The sequence below is a fragment of the Macaca mulatta genome, chromosome 7 (genome assembly GCF_049350105.2).
Source record: "Macaca mulatta isolate MMU2019108-1 chromosome 7, T2T-MMU8v2.0, whole genome shotgun sequence".
Taxonomy (NCBI): domain Eukaryota; kingdom Metazoa; phylum Chordata; class Mammalia; order Primates; family Cercopithecidae; genus Macaca; species Macaca mulatta.
The window spans coordinates 107,112,952-107,130,155 of record NC_133412.1 but is presented as its reverse complement, the minus strand read 5'-3'; the positions used below and the strand labels follow the sequence as shown (position 1 = coordinate 107,130,155).

The following is a 17,204-nucleotide window of genomic DNA, read 5'->3' as shown; positions in this document are numbered from 1 at the left end:
TTTGTAAGATTTTCAAAAATTGAAGAAGGCTATTAATTCTTTGGCATCTTTTTGATTTGAGTTAAACAAAAAAACTCTACTAAAACGAAAGTGATGCACATTTTTCTTTAAAAGAAGAGTAGTTCAGTTAAAATCAGTTACAGGTAAACAAAACATACCCCTGAACGCATACACCTGGTGTGTATATAGGTTTAACTTTGTACATTCCTGAGTTGCTTTCTGGAAAACTCTTCCAAATGAAAAGCCAGGTACCATCATCTTTATAAGGAACTGTGATTTTATTTTGAGATAAATTATTACTTTAAGTTAAATAAAGGAAAATTACCATTTTTGAGCATTAGTCAATCTTATAGTCTCCCTTTCCAAAGAAGCTTAATTCAAACTATTTTTAAAGGTCAGTTTATGTTTTCTTTTAATTCAGCTGCTTCATGGGTGGGGTATTTTTTCCCCATTTTGGCAGTAATCTAAATTGAGACAAACATAGGTCAGAATTTTGAACTCCAAGATAAATAAAAGGAATTCCAAAGACTGAATGATCTGCTAGACTGAGTAAATTTTGATGTTTGATACCATATTCCTCTCTCCTTTTCATTCTCACATGTTGGCTTCATGGTCTTAGATGAGTCTCCCTCTTTGCTTCTACCCCATACAATAGCACCTGCCTGAGGTAGGGGGTGGGGGGGGAAATGTTTGAGCTGCCAGTGAGATCTCTTAAGCATGTGGTATTTTCCAAAGGAAGATGCTTAATCATTTCAAAGTATATTTTGTCCTGCTACTTAAAAATGCAATCATGCTTAAGATGTGCATACACACATGTGTGTATCAGTGTGTATGTCTATTTGGAATCTTTTTTTTTTTTGAAATGGAGTCTTGCTCTGTCACCCAGGCTGGAGTGTGGTGGTGCAATCTCGGCTCACTGCAACCTCCACCTCCCAGGTTCAAGTGATTCTTCTGCCTCAGCCTCATGAGTAGCTGGCATTACAGGCGCATACTACCATGCCCAGCTAATTTTTTTTTGTATTTTTAGTAGAGATGGGATTTCACCATGTTGGCCAGGCTGGTCTTGAACTCCTGGTCTCAAGTAATCTGCCCTTCTCGGCCCCCTAAAATGCTGGGATTACAGGTGTGAGCTATCAAGCCCTGCCTGGAATCATTGATTATTAAAAACACTTATTGCCTTTCAGAATTGTGAAATGTGGCCAAGAGCGGTGGCTCACGCCTGTAATTCCAGCACTTTGGGAGGACGAGGCCGGCAGATCACCTAGGTCAGGAGTTTGAGACCAGCCTGGTCCAACATAGTAAAACCTCATCTCTACTAAAAATACAAAAATTAGCTGGGCGTGGTGGTGGGCACCTGTAATCCCAGCTACTTGGGACCGTGAGGCAGGAGAATCACTTGAACCTGGGAGGTGGAGGTTGCAGTGAGCCAAAATTGTGCCACTGCACTCCAGCCTGGGTGATAGAGTGAGACTTCCTCTCAAAAAAAAAAAAAAAAAAAAAAGTTGTGAAATGTGTGTGTAATTTTTAAAAATTCTAATAGTAATTACTTCTTTTTAGTCACTGGTAGTAACTCTTCTTATTAACTAATGGAGATAATGATGACAACTTCTTAACCCAAAAAGTAATTAAATGGCTCTGTCAAGTCCCCCTAATCTAGAAGAGGTCTGCTAGCTTTACGTAGAGCAACACTGTCACTTGTTTCCAGTTGTGGGGTGAGAGTGAGGATGACACTTTAAGTGATGAAGTTGGTGTTTCCTATCTATTGTGCCTCAGATACAGGCCTCCTTCTCTCTACCAATCACAAATATAAAACCTCTGCCCATAGTTTGACCATCTAAATTTCCCATCATCCCCTGTTTTCACACCTGGAGATTCAGGCAGGTCTTTGATTGATGTTTTTCAAAATTGCCTCATAAAATCAAAGGACAGACGAACAACATTTTTCTAAAATTGTCAACAGTAGAACCAACATTCAACACTTTTGTTACTGCTTTTATAATCGTGAATAACCTTAGCTTCTGGGGTTTTGTCAGAAGTGCTTTTATTCTTTCTCTGAAGCAAGCCACCACATTCTCCCGAGCTGCTTGCATTTAGCAATGCCAGGGCTAAGATTCAAGCAATGGGCCACAGTAGTCCCAGGAAGTTCAATATCAAGCACAATGAGATCTGTATTCAACTTGAATTAAAATATCCACATGCGGCGGGGCGCGGTGGCTCATGCCTGTAATCCCAATACTTTGGGAGGCTGATCACCTGAGGTCAGGAGTTGCAGACCAGCCTGGCCAACATGGTGAAACCCTTTCTCTACTAAAAAAAAAAAAAAAAAAAAAAAAAAAAAAAAGCTGGACGTGGTTGTACGAGCCTGTAATCCCAGCTACTTGGGAGGCTGAGGCAGGAGAATCACTTGAACCCAGGAGGCGGAAGATGAAGTGAGCCAAGATGGCACCACCACACCCCAGCCTGGGCAACGGAGTGAGATTCCGTCTCCACAAAAACGAAACAAAACAAAATCCACATGCTCATGGTTTGCCTTCTCTTAGGGAGCCAAATACTACCTAAGTTTTGTCAGCTGGCAGGCTCTGCTCATAGAATGTCACTTAAAACACCACTTTGAATCTAAGGGCGAAGCATTATTCTGAACTATTACTAAATTAGTTATTCCTCAAGCAGCAATTTGCCTATTTTTGCTCTTACCTAATTTTTAGGAGGAATGATAGACAAACATTAAGCACTGGTTTCTCTCTAGATCCCATCAGTTTCCTCAAACACAGTAGTCTCCTCTGTTAGCCCCTGGTGTGCTGCTGGGAATTACTGGGCCTCACTGGTCAGCTGCTGTCTCTTCTCTGTGGAGCTCTTTGCTTTTAGGGAGCAGGGAACTAATTCCTCTAAGTGTTATACACTTGGAGACCCTTTAGCGTGAACAACAGTGAAGAAACAGGAGCTCTCATTGCTTTCCTGCATCAGACAAAAGGCTGTGGCCACTTAAATACCATGTTTTTACTTCCTTTTTAGTTCAGATGAGGGAGCAGGTGCAACCCTGCAGCAAAATGAAGCTGACCCTTGCTAAGATTGTAGTGTCTGCTAAAGGTACGCCAGTAAGGCAAGGCCTTGTAAACAATAATTAATCAATTTGAAAGGCCCAGGACACAAGAAGAAAATTAAATACAAGATTTGGACCATCCACTTTGACTCATGTGGCATTGCTAATTAATGTGATTAAAAAATTTTTCATCTGTTAAGAATGTGGTATTTGAAACACGTTGCTGCCTTGTTGGTAGGTTTACTTCCTCCTTTCTTTGTAAAGCTTTACAATGAGTATCCCGGTGTGAAACTGGAACTCAGTGTGGGGAAAGAGGACGGGTGGAGGAACCGTCATGTTATTAAGTTATTGCAAATATAGAGACTGGTGATTTCACACGTACACATTCCACATTACAGGAAGCTCCCACGTCTAGGAAAAATCATCCCTTTTTGGCCCCTCACCACCAAATTTTCCATTACCTACCTCAAAAGTCCCAACTTCCCAAATGGCTTGCTTATTTTTATCATGTCAATTGCTTTTCTATAGTAAAGTAAGAATATGGTCACTTGAATTCCAAGAATAAGAAAGCAATTTACATGAATCAAGCAAATCAAAAGAAATTTTTTTTTAGTCATTTGCAGATTATTATGTTTCTCCTTCACTCCACAGAGCTTCCTTAGAGATTGTCAAAAAACAAAAAAGAAACCAAAACAGGCCGGGCGCGGTGGCTCAAGCCTGTAATCCCAGCACTTTGGGAGGCCGAGATGGGCGGATCACGAGGTCAGGAGATCGAGACCATCCTGGCTAACACGGTGAAACCCCGTCTCTACTAAGAAATACAAAAAATAGCCGGGCGAGGTGGCAGCGCCTGTAGTCCCAGCTACTCGGGAGGCTGAGGCCGGAGAATGGCGTGAACCCGGGAGGCGGAGCTTGCAGTGAGCTGAGATCCGGCCACTGCACTCCAGCCTGGGCTACAGAGCGAGACTCCGTCTCAAAAAAAAAAAAAAAAAAAGAAACCAAAACAACCTTGACAGTTGGGCCATGGAAACTTTTACCCACTTCATTTGTTCACAGTTGCTCATTCCTTCTCATTTGTTTTCCTTTTTTTAATAGAAAATTTTTTACTTCTAACTTACTTTTCTAGTATAATAAGTAATCTCTAGCCTGGGTGACAGAGTGAGACCCTGTTTCTAAAACATAAAAAAATAAATAAAGGAAACACAGGCAAGGAAGGAACTGACTATGAATGGGCACATTTCCAAAAAAAAATTACGAAGTAAAGGGGAAGGGAGGAAAGAGAGAGTTGAACTGGGGAAGAGAGAGATGAGAAGAAAGACGTACCTGCTTTCTTCTGTCTTGGGGAGTCAGCTCCTGGAGGGTAGGGTTTCTATCTTAACCAGCTTCTTCTTCACACTAGAATACCTACTAACTAGGTGGTGCTGAATGAATGAATGTGAATGAAGAGCAGGACCTAACTGGCTACTGTTAGTAGAGTTCACGGAAATCATTTTAGGCTTTTTCAGTTTATCAAAGCCTTGTTAAGCTGGTGTTTTCTGTCTTTACCTGTGATTTTTAATCAGTAAGCAGCCAGCATGTGCTGCTTTGAGGGTTAGTACCACAAGTAGTTGTTGCTATACATTGAGCTAATGTTAAAGATAAAAACCCTTCTAGAAGGAATCTGTACTCAGAAGAGGAAGTTTTAAACCATTAGCTCACTGGGAGATGCTACTTGAAACGGCATTAAGACAAAGTAGCTTCCAGGCCCACTGCCTCCTTTTGGGGAAAAGGGACCACAGGGAATTCTTTAGCCTTCGATATCCACTTCCCCCACCATTTTGGTGACGAATGGTTGAACCAGGAATTAACAACTGACTGAAAGACACACTGCTTTAGGCTTAAAAGCTAAAGCCCCTAGGAGGTGGCCTAGGGTGGCACTGGATAGGGACTTTCTGAATCAATCAAAGTCTCTCGGGGGAATTTGAACTAGCGACAGAAACAGAGAGTTGGAGAAAAGCAGACGACTGATAAACAGACAGCAGTTCAGTGTTGACACAGAAACCGAGAGACGTGGAAAGAAGGCAGTGAGCAGACACTACGAAGCAAGTAATGACTTCAGTAGAGGAGGATATGAATGGAGGCATAGAAAGGCATCTGCTAGCAGAAGATTAACAAGAAGAAGCAAGTAGTGACAGGAATCAGTGCAAGAGATGCTTCAGGAATGGCAGGCTGCTGGAGAAACTGCTGCTTCATCCTGAACCACGTTCCAGTTCTCCATGAGGTCTTACATGCAGCCCTGGAAACCATTTTATTTGCTTCCTCAAGCCTCCTAAGTATCTTTATCCTGAGGTAAATGAGAAGGTCTCCATATTTTGCAATTTGAAAAACTACCGTTGTAAAAAGAGCAGGTTGTCTAGAGAGAACCATGAGCATCCCTTCTATTGCAATTTGAGACGAGTGTTGTAAAAAGACACATAGACCACCTGTGGGGAGCTTCACATGGTGGAGTGCTTTGCTGGGGTGACCACAATTCAGTTCTTGTTTTTTATATTGTAGCTCTTGAAATTTGATTTAATCTGTGCAGCCAGTGTTGACTTACCCCAACTAGGAGATTTATAGATAATCTAATATGCAGATGCATGTGAGGTCGAACTTTCCAGAGATAGGGATCTCTTTCTATAGTTTTTGATACTGTTGAACATCTCTTTATCAAAACTCTCTTTAGAGTTTTTACCCTTTTTCTTTTTTTTAGCATTACTTCTCTTTTTCCACTTTTGGGACCAAAAATGTATCCAATTCTTGCTGTTTGTCCTTCATCTGCCTTTATTATCTCCTTGTTCTCCTTGGAAATGCCCTCCACTGCCATGGTTCTCCTATACCCCAATGATTTCTATCCATATAGCCCTCTCCACTCTAACACCCTGCCATATTTTCAAATCTTCAGGGAACATATTCACCTGAAAATCTCATCAGCCTCTCAAATTTAATGAGTTCAAAATGGAAATTATTTTCTTTCTCCCCAAAATTCTTCCTCCTGTGTTCCAACCCCTTCTCTAAAAATAGAGCCTCAGTGAGCTAGGTCCAAAGCTTCTGATTCTTTTTACTTCTTTTGCACCTCCATACCCAATAGTTATGATCGCAAAGTCCTAGCAATTCCACCTATGTAATATGAATTTCACTCATCTCCCTCTGTATTCATTACGCAATGGGCATAGCAAATTGTGCCAAAACTTAGCAGCTTAAAATATGTTCATTATTTCATACAGTTTGTGAAGGCTGGGAATCTGAGTGGCTTAGCTTAGTTGATCTCTCATGAAGTTGTAGGCAAGTTGTTATCTGGGGCTGCAGTCATCTCAAAGGTTGATTATGGATGGAGAACCACTTTTAAGATCACTCGTGATCAATGTCATTTTTTATAGAATTAGAAAAACTGGCCAGGCCTGGTGGCTCATGCCTGTAATCTCAGCACTTTGGGAGGTTGAGGTGAGTGGATTGCTTGAGCCCAGGAGTTTAAGACCAGCCTGGGCAACATGGCAAGACCCTATCTCTAGTATTATTTTAAAAATTTTAAAAAAATCTTAAAATTCATATGGAACAACAACAACAACAACAACAACAAAAAGAGCCCAGATAGTCAAAGCAATCCTAAACAGAAAGAACGAAGCCAGCGGCATCACATTATTCAACTTTAGGCTACACTACAAGGCCACAGTAAACAAAACAGCATGGTACTGGTAGAAAAATAGAGACATAGACCAATGGATCAGAATAGAGAAGCCAGAAATAATGCAGCATACCTGCAACCAACTGATCTTCAACAAAGTCCACAAGAAAAAGCAATGAGGAAAGGACTCCTAGTCAAGAAATAGTGATGGGAAAACTGGCTAGCCACATGCAGAAGAATGATACTGGAACCCTTATATTTCACCATATACAAAATTAACTCAAATGGATTAAAGACTTTGTAAGACCTCAAACTATTAAAATCCTAGAAGAAAACCTAAGAAATACTCTTCTGGACATTGGCCTTGGCAAAGAATTTATGACCAAGTTCTCAAAAGCCAATTGCAACAAAAACAAAAATTGACAAGTGGGACCTAATTAAACTAAAGTTTCTGCATAGCAAAATAAACCATCAACAGAGTAAATAGAGAACCTATAGAATGGGAGAAAATATTCATAAACTATGCATCTGACAAAGAATTAATATCCAGAATCTATGAGGAACTTAAACAAATCAACAAGGAATAAATAACTCCATTAAAAAGTGGGCAAATCGGGAGTTTGGGGTTGCAGTGAGCCATGGTCATACCACTGCATTCCAGCCTGGATGACAGAGCAAGACCCTGTTTAATTAAAAAAAAAAAAAAAAAAAAAAAAGTGAGCAAAGGTCATGAGCAGACACTTCTCTAAAGAAGATGTACAAGTGGCCAAAAAACATGAAAAAAGGCTCAACATCACTAATTATCAGATAAATGCAAATCAAAACCACAATGAGATACCATCTCACATTAGCCAGAATGGCTATTATAAAAAAGTAAAAACAAACAAACAAACAAAAAAACCCAGCAGATTCTGGTGAGGCTGCCGAATGGGAACATAAATTACTTCAGCCACTGTGGAAAGCAGTTTGGAGATTTCTCACAGAACTTAAAACTAAACTACCGTTCAACCGTGCAATCCCATTACTGGGTATACACCCCAAAGAAAATAAATCGTTCTACCAAAAAGACACATGCACTCATATGTTCATCATGGCACTATTCACAATAGCAAAGACATGGAATCAACCTAGGTGCCAATCAGTGGCAGATTAGATGAAGAAAATGTGGTACATATACATCATGGAAAACTACACAGCCATAAAAAAAATGAAATGATGTCCTTTGCAGCAACATGGATGCAGTTGGAGGCCATTATCCTAAGCAAATTAACATAGAAACAGAAAACGAAATATCTCATGTCTTTACTCATAAGTGGGAGCTAAATCTTGGCCACGCAGACATAAGATGGCAACAATAGACACTGGGGGCTTCAAAGGTTGGGGGGCAAGGGCTGAAAAACTTTCTATTAGGTACTATGTTTGCTATTTGGGTGACAAGACTAGTAGAAGCCCAAACCTCAGCACCAAGCAATATATCCTTGTAACAAACCTGCACGTGTACCCTCTGAATCTAAAGTTAACATGGAAATTTTTTTTAAAAATCACTCATTATCATAAGCAGATCTCAGTTCCTTGCTGGCTATTGGCTGGAGGTTTCTGTTCCTCATCATGGACTTCTCTACAGGGCTTCTCACCACATGACAGTTTACTTCCCCAACTTGGGGAGGGGTTGCGGGAGAAGAGGAGGAGTGGGTTGGGGGAGAATGTATGTGCTCAAGGTGGTAGCTGCAGTCCTCTTTAGAACCTAATCTTGGAAGTTGCACACTATTACTTTTACATATTCTGTTTGTTAAAAGCAAACAACTAAGTCCAGCCCACACTCAAGAGGAAGGAATTAAGGGAGAAGTGTCATTATGGACATATTTTTGAAATTACCACCCCCTTTTCTTCGTATCTGCTTCTGTAATCCTCATCCAGTTCCCATCATTTCTTACCAGTATTTGTGCTTAACATAAAGACCAAGATCCTTAATATGGCCTATGGGGTTCATGTCATGTCTGTTTCTGCATTGCCACTGCATTCTATTTATCTGTCAGTCTGTTTTTCTCTATTTCTGAGTCTTTTTCTCCCTCTCTGTCTCACGTTCAAACTCCCCAAGAGAGAGACGTTGATTGGTTCTGGCAATAACTATCTGGTATCACTTGAGGTCACCTCATGGTGACTTGGCAGAGGAGTCTAAAGGAGCCTGTGTTTTGGTCAGGTGTTGATACCTGGCTCAATCAGTGTGGCCAAGGTGGTGGGTAATTTAACCCTGCCTAACACTTTTGTATCTCAAACCACAATCTCCCAGGCCCCTGGTTCTACCTCCACTGGCCTTATTCCAGAAGGTCTGGAGTGTCATTTCCCCTCTTGCCACAGAGCCCATGCTCGTCCTGTTCTTCTGCCCAGCAAGCTCTTCTCTCCAAGTCCACTTGGCCCACTCCTGCATATCTTTAGATCTCAGCCAGGTGTCACCTCTTCAACCTGACTTCCTCACCCCTCCAGCTACATTAGGTTTCTTAGGAGCTCTCAGAACACTCTGCACTTTTCCTTCATAACTCTTATTTGTTCGGTTATTTAACATCTCCTTCCTCCTCTAAACTGAAGCTTCCATGAGGGCAGGGACCATTTTGCCCACAACGTCTGGCACTTGCTATGAACACAGTGTTTATTTAAAACACAGGGAATAATTAGTGTTTCGCCAACATTCATGCTTCTCCCTGGCTCAAACACTCTTAGTGGTCCTCTGGTACCTGCAGGACAGAGCCACAACTCTTTGTCTTGGTATTCCTGGCCCTTTGGGTAATCTGGGCCCATCTTGCTTTTCTGGTTTCGTTTCTCGGCACTCCTTTAAACAGACCCAGAAGTCTTAACTGCAATGGATTGGTTGCTATTTCCAAAGCGCTCTTTATGCCTTACTCTCTGAATCTTTGCTCATATTGTGCCCTGGATCCTGGAATGAATTCTCCCCATTGGGATTATATCAAAATCTTTTTCTAGAAAAACTTTCACTGTGTATTTTGTATATTGCTTGTTTTTTTTTAAATATAAACAAAGTACTAATTTTAAGAACTTTTCATACATTAGTTCATTTAATGATTATGATAGCCTACAAGATAAATCCACTTAGTATTCACAGAAAGCTTAAATAACTGGTCCGGATAAACACCTAGTATGTGTCATAGCTGGAAACTGAACCCAGGTGGTCGGGCTCCAGAGTGCAACTATGGAATCTGCATACTTGCTCTGCTCCTAGACTCTTACTCTTTGAGGGCGGTGGGGGTGTCTTATCCTTCATGTTTTTATCTCCCCTAGGGGCTCACTCCCAGTAGTTTCTAACTAATGTTTAATAAATTAATAATTAGAAACCAGCGCCTCAGGGAGAAAATGATGGAGGAAGGCTCCCTCTCTTCACAAAGAACCACCTCATGTTTTTACTTCTTTGGTTACAAACCCTCAGTCCTTCCTCCCTGGCTTGAAGTATGTAGTTTAATAACTAATGGTATTTTTTTTTCTTTTTATGTTCTAAACTTTTTATTATGAGTATTTCCAAACACTATAAAAATAAATAGCATAATAAACTTCCATATACATATCACCTAGCAGAACAATTAGTAACATTTTGCCATGTCTCTTGTACACTTTGCTGAATTAACTTAATTTGAATCATAGATATGATGATATTTCACTCATAAATACTCAGAAAATGATGAACTTTCCTTACTTATTACAATACCATTTTAACCTACAAATTAACAGTAATTTCTTTATTTCATCTTTACTTAGTCTGAATCCTATTTCCTCAAGGTCCCAAGAATGTCTACTTAAAGTTGGTTTATTCAAATGAGGATTCAAGCCAGGTCCACAAACTGTATTCGGTGTTGATGCTCTTCATTGACTATACATCACTTATACTTTGGAACAGTGTTGTTTAGCCAGGTCCCAGGAATGCAGGTCTGGCAGCATTCAGGGCACACCCAGGTTGAAAACCCCCCAAGAGGACCACAGGTTCAGAATTTTGGCTGCTTTGCAGACAAGCTGAGATGACCCAATTCTTTCTTCCTAAGCCCTTCCAAGGGTGGGGTTTGGAGTGATCTTCCACTTCCCTACCCCATTTGCCATGCTCTGGCCACACTGACCTTCTGGTTCTTGTTGGCTGTGCTGAGGACCTTTGAGCAGCGGATTCACTGGGCCAGGTGAATATTGTAGGGTCTCCATAAGTCTGCAGAGTCAGGTCTGGAGAATGGCCAGAGACAGAGACTGCTTTTGGATGAGAGAGGTAAAAGGAAGGTTGTAAAGAAATTTGAAGAATCTGTTCCATAGCATCAGCTTGGCCAAGCTGATCTCTACTTTCTGTGCATTCACTATTAAAATGTAGAAAGAGTTCTCAAATCCACTCATCCTTGAAGACAAATCACAAGGAAATGTGAAAGTCCCTCAGATTTCTGTTTTCCAAAATTTCTTCTTTTTAGATGCAGCTCAGACTGATGTTAAGGAGGAAAAAAAAAAGCCTTAGATTCCACACTAAAACTTGTAGACTCAACACATCAAAGAGTCTGTTACAAGGCAACATTAATCTTCTGTAGAATTTCACTAAATAATTTCCTACAGAGATCGCAGCAGTTCCTTCCACAATTTTCTGAGCAAATGTGTTGGAGCCACTTAAGCACAGTACTTTCCTCATGGCGGCAGAGCCCGCAGACACTATTTACATGCACCAGTGCCATTTAGACCTTAACTATAAATTACTGCATAAAGGTTAATAGAACTGAGCCGAGCTTTAGGAAAGACCTTATGCACAAAATCACCTCATATATTGGCGGTTGATATAGAAATAAACATTGGAAAGAACAAGAGCTGTGGCAGGGATAAAAAAGCAAAGTTCTTTGAATATCAGCAGAAATCCCTATCAATGGAATAGCAGGGCAGAGATGCTAATTCCTAGGGCTTTTTTTTTTTCAATAGCAGAAAATTCACTTTAAGGTCATTTGTTTCCGACTGCTCTTTTGGCCTTCAGTTGATAACACAGTCCATTTAAAATGCCTGCTAGGCCGGGTGTGGTGGCTCATACCTGTAATCCCAGCACTTTGGGAGGCTGGCAGGCAGATCACCTGAGGTCAAGAGTTTGAGACCAGCCTGGGCAACATGGAGAAACCCCATCTCTACTGAAAATACAAAAATTATCTGGGCGTGGTGGCTTGTGCCTATAATTCCAGCTACCAGGGAGGCTGAGGCACGAGAATCACTTGAACCTGGGAGGTGGAGGCTGCAGTGAACTGAGATTGTGCCACTTGCACTCCCACCTGGGTGACAGAGAAAGACTCTGTCTCAAAAAAAAGAAAAAAAAAAAGAATAAAATAAAATATGTACTGAACTAGCTCCAAGGTTTTCCTTTGGAAAAGGAAAACTTTTTTGTTAATAAGGCTATTTCCTGCAAGAGTGACAGTCAATAATGTTGGTCAAAGAAGCCCTCCACTTTCCAAATTTTATAAATGACCAGTGACATCTTTAAGTGAAAAGAGGCAGACCTGCCTTATCTAATGGTCACGTCATGGTTAAAATGGTTTTATTTTAGCAGTCTATGTGTATCAGTTATAGTTCCTATCTGCTTTTGAACAACTGCTGGAAACCCAAAACATTTTTAAGTCCATCATTTTAACAGGAAACACGACAGGTACATACTTGGCTTTAAAAATGAATTACAGCTGATTTTGTAGTCACTGTGACCATTTCCATAGGAAAGCAAATGGATGAGACTGGTAGGTTAAGTTCTCCTTTTTTTCCTTTTTTTTTTTTTTGAGTCTTGTCAAACTATGGATCAGAAGGTGTCCACCATATCCAGTTCCCAAACCTTGCTGGTTTGAAGACCTAACTGGACTCACAGGCTTTTAGGAAATTATCACCTGTCAGCCCAGGAGACTCCAAGGGTGAGTAATGCTGAGTGTCTGGCCTCTGGGTCTCGTCCCATGACTGTGAAAACAGTTGCAGTAATGCTCCCACCAATGCTTCCTTCCTCAACGCCCAAGTGTCCAGCTTCATGGGCTGGCAGGGTCAGCTTTCTCCTGCAACACATCCAAACCCAGCCCACATATTCCATCTGTGCAAATGTGGGTTGTGCTGCAGGAGGCAACAACCACTGAGGCCTGGCAAGTTCCACAGCATCACTTCACCTCCCGTTATTTTGTAGCATCCTGAAGAGTAGAATGCTGTTCAATAGCTCAGAGGAAGGCACTCCAGTAAGAAGCAGAGAATACAGTCTGAGGGGGAAGAAGAATTTCTGTAGAAGAGTAATTTTGTATCTGTGCAGCAAGAGAACAACTGTGTGACTAACGCCCCCACAGTTATGAAAGAAGCTCTGAGCTGGTCAAGACCTCAGGTTTCAATTTCATCCCTAAAAGAGCACATGAGGACCTTTCTTGTTTGCTTTTTTAAGACTAGAAAAACAGGCACATTATAGGTTGGAGGCAGAGGAACACTTAAGCCAGCTTTGTTATTTTCTGAGGAATCCTTGAACCAAAGATAAGAACAAAAATGGCCATATCTAAGTCGCTCAAAGCTGGGTCTGTCTCCGACGGGATTTAGTGTCTCAGGCCAGGGGAGGGCAAATTATCCAACAAAGGATTGATTTTCACCCCAAACATTTTGGTTTCCCAGAATTCATTTTGGATCTGGCACCCTACATTTATCTGAAAAGTTTAAAGCTTTTAATATTTTCAGCTTCTGTTCTGTTAAAGGATAAAAGGGTCTTAAATTGCACAAAGCAATTCCTTCCTTCCTCCCTTCTCTCTCTCTCTTTTTTTTTTTTCCTCTCCTTGCTTCCTTCTTTCCCCACTCTCTTCCTTTCTCTTTCCCTCCTCGCCAACCATCCTAAAGCTCCCTCTTTCAAGTTTCAGGGAGGTGCTTCCTGATTCTGATAATCTGGGGTTTAGCAAAAAAAAAAAAAAAAAATCTCTGCTTCCTTCATGATACTGTGGATTTGATACATATCCCTTCTCAGCTTTTGTCTTTCCACATTTGTCCTACAAGCTGTGAAAACAACAATCTCAAACCCCACTCACTGTCATTTTCTTTAACTATAGTCAGCATTGCTCTCTTTCTGCTTCCTAATTTATTTTCTCATACTACTCAACTTAGGATTTTATGATATGTTGTATTAGTTTTTTATTGCTGCTTTAACAAATTGTTACAAACGTTGTAGCTCAAAACAACACAAATTTATTATCTTGCAGTTCTGCAGGTCAGAAGTTGAACAGGGCTAAAATCCAGATGGCAGGCCTTCGTTCCCTCCGGAAGCTCTAAAGAAGAATCTGTTTCCTTTCTTTCTCTGCCTTTTGGAGGTGGCCTGCCCTCCTTTGCTGAGGTCCCCTTCCTCCATCTTCAAAGCCAGCTACATAACCTCTCTATCCCACTTCCACTGTCATATCTCTTTCTCTAGCTCTCTTCCTCTGCCTCCCTCTTCCACTTTTAAGGATTCTTGTGATTAGAGTGGGCTCACTGGATAATCCGAGATAATCTCCCCATGTTAAGGTCAATGGAAGCCAGATGCAGAAATTTTAACTGCATTTGCAACTTTAATTTCCCCTTTGCCATGTAACCTAACATATTCACAGGTCCTGGAATTAGGATTGCGGGGGTGGGAGGGGCATTATTCTGCCTATCACACACATATATATGTTTTTATAAAGTTTCCCCCATTTTGATGTATGAAAATTTTGATCCAAACAGACTGTTGACTTCTCAAAGGCAAATCTGTGACAAAATGTGTTGTTTTCTTGTATTTTTGGTCTTTCCCATGGCATCTTCAAAAATGGCCAGAGCTTAGTAGGATCCCGGTAAATACCTGCCAATGGCTCCCAATGGCTTTGATTGCTTGAATCATCATTCTTCTATTTTATTTTGTGTTTCCTGGCAGTTTGCACATACAGAACATTCAGGTGTTGACGTGCTGCATTTCATACATGTGATAGCTAACGTTCACGGGAAGGAGCTACTGGGAATGCCATCAGAAGAGTTTGCATTTAGCTCCTTCACAACTCAACTGTGATTTTCTAGTGGATAAATATATCAAATTAGACACTGTAGATGTATGCAGTGAGAAGAGGACAGGAGAAATTGAGGATAAGTACAGAAGTGTCTTTGTGATTCTTCCACCAGCTCCTGGAGACAGAGAGTTTCTTTCATGTGACAATGGAAGCCAGACGACAGACTCAGCTGGATGCTGACAGCCCTTCCTCCCTGGAAAGCCCCAGAACCTCTTTCAGTGAAAACAACCACAATATTTCCAGCAGATTCCAAAGAAAATCCTGCCACTGCTTTGGAATTGACCAAAAATGTCACATTCTATCTATAAAACCAAAGGCTTTCTTCCAACAAATAGTTCCAAGATGAAAGGGAGCCTTTTATTCTTGCTGATCTGCTCTGTCTTCTTGTTTTGGCTTGCTTATAAATGTAGGCTTAACTGTAGGCACCGCAATTTATTAATTCATTTAACTAAAAACCAACTATTTGTTAGGTACTGTATTGGTCCAACAATCAAAAAACATTAACAAACATCTTTATAGGGATTGCTAATTGCCAAGTATTATTCCAAGTGACTAAACCATGCTAACTTGTGCAGTCCTCATAACAACCCCAAGAAGAAGGTACTGTCACTATGCCTGTTTTACAGATGGGGAAACTGAGGTCCAGAGCAATTAATTCATTTGGCGAAGTAATAAGAGCCAGGATTCTAACCAAAGCTCTGGCTTGGAGTTGTTGCTCAAGATTACTTCACCATGTTGCCTCCCCTTGCAGCCAGTGCCTGCTTACAAGGAAGTTCTAGATTCATGGGGAAGACAACGAAGAAGCAAGAAACAACAAATTAGAATTGAGTTGTTTTGTACACTGCTGTATCCCCAACACCTAAAACAGTACCCAGTGCATAAGCAGGGACTGCATGATTATTTGTGGAATGTTGTTGCAATAAATACTGTGAAGTAAACCGATTGGATGAGATGATAGAGTCTCACGGGAACCTACTTAATTCATATGCAGTGGTGAGGGAGGACCTCTCTGACAGATAACATTTAAGCTAAGACCTAAAGGATGAAAACAAGAGAACCATGAAAAGAGTGTGGAAGAGCATTCAGGCAGAGGGACCAGTATGGTCAGAGACCCTGAGGTCAGGGGATCCTGGCAGATATGAGGAATGGAAGGAGCCAGTGTGTGGGAGTGGGGTGTGCACAGGCAGCTGTGGAGTGAGATGAAGCAAGTTGTGAGCACAACCTGGATTATGCAGGGCCTTGGGTCATTAGAATTCACTCTCACAGGGCTGTATAAATGCTGTGGAAGAACTCAAAAGGGGGCCCGTGGGCCCTGAACACCAGAACCATTCAATCCTTTTAGAAAGACAAGGCAAGCAGAAAAAAGGAAGAAGAAGAAGAGGAGGAGGAGGAGGAGGAGAAGGAGAAGAAGGAGGAGGAGGAGGAGGAGGAGGAGAAGAAGAAGAAGAAGAAGAGGAAGAAGAAGAGGAGGAGGAGGAGGAGGAGGAGAGGAAGAAGAGGAGGAGGAGGAGGAGAAGGAAGAAGGAGGCATTTGAGCCCTTTGATGAACTTATTTTTTTAGTGAACATATTCATTCATCTTTCCTTCTCTCGTTCATTCCTTTCTTCCTTCCTTTCTTTTGTTTTCTCAGGCCTTAAAAAATTACTCTTGTATTCTCTTATGATCTTTGGAAGACTTTAACTCAAATCAGGGACTGTCATTTGATCCATTTGACAGATCTCATATCTATAGTAATTTTAACTATGTTGCAATAGCTCATGAGGCCCTAAAGCTAACATTTCCATTTGTGGTATTTTTTAACAAGGCCTAAATTTGGTTTGCTATATTGGTCTGTCATCTGGGCTTTGTTTTAAAGCCCTGACTTACAGTTGAACATTGTACTGAAAGACCACACACTATTTCTATAGTGGTATCTTGGTACAACAGGCTTGATGTCAGCCAGAGAAGTTGAGGAAGGTGAAATGGACTTGTGGAAGTATAATTTTCTCTCTTGTTTTAAAAAATCTTCATTGAAATAAATTTACATACCATACAATTCACCCATTTAGGGTATACAATACAACAGATAAGAGTTGTGTAATTATCACCACAATTAATTTTAGAACATTTCAGTATCCCCAAAAGAAATCTTGTACCTACTAGCAGTCAATCCCACTTCCCCTCTTCTATTTTCCCAGCCCATTAATCTATTTTCTATCTATAAATTTGCCCATTGTGGGCATTTCATGTAAATGAAATCATGCAGTTTTTCGTGACTTTTTTCACTTGCATAATGTTTTCAAGGTTCATCCATATTGTAGCCTGTGTCAATACTTCATTCCTTTTTTTTTTTTTCTCTTTGAGACAGAGTTTTGCTCTTGTTGCCCAGGCTGGAGTGCAATGGCGTGATCTCAGCTCACTGCAACCTCTGCTTCCTGGGTTCAAGTGATTCTCCTGCCTCAGCCTCCAGAGTAGCTGGGATTACAGGCATGTGCCACTATGCCTGGCTAATTTTGTATTT

General features: G+C 40.9%; 1 long non-coding RNA gene across 1 annotated transcript; it reads left to right on the top strand.

The window, feature by feature from the left end:
• The first annotated feature begins 10,249 nt into the window (after positions 1 to 10,249).
• On the top strand, positions 10,250 to 16,144 carry LOC144330203 (uncharacterized). The gene is made up of 2 exons (XR_013396162.1): positions 10,250 to 12,589; positions 14,817 to 16,144. It is a non-coding gene; the product is annotated as an uncharacterized LOC144330203 (long non-coding RNA).
• The last annotated feature ends 1,060 nt before the right edge of the window (positions 16,145 to 17,204 follow it).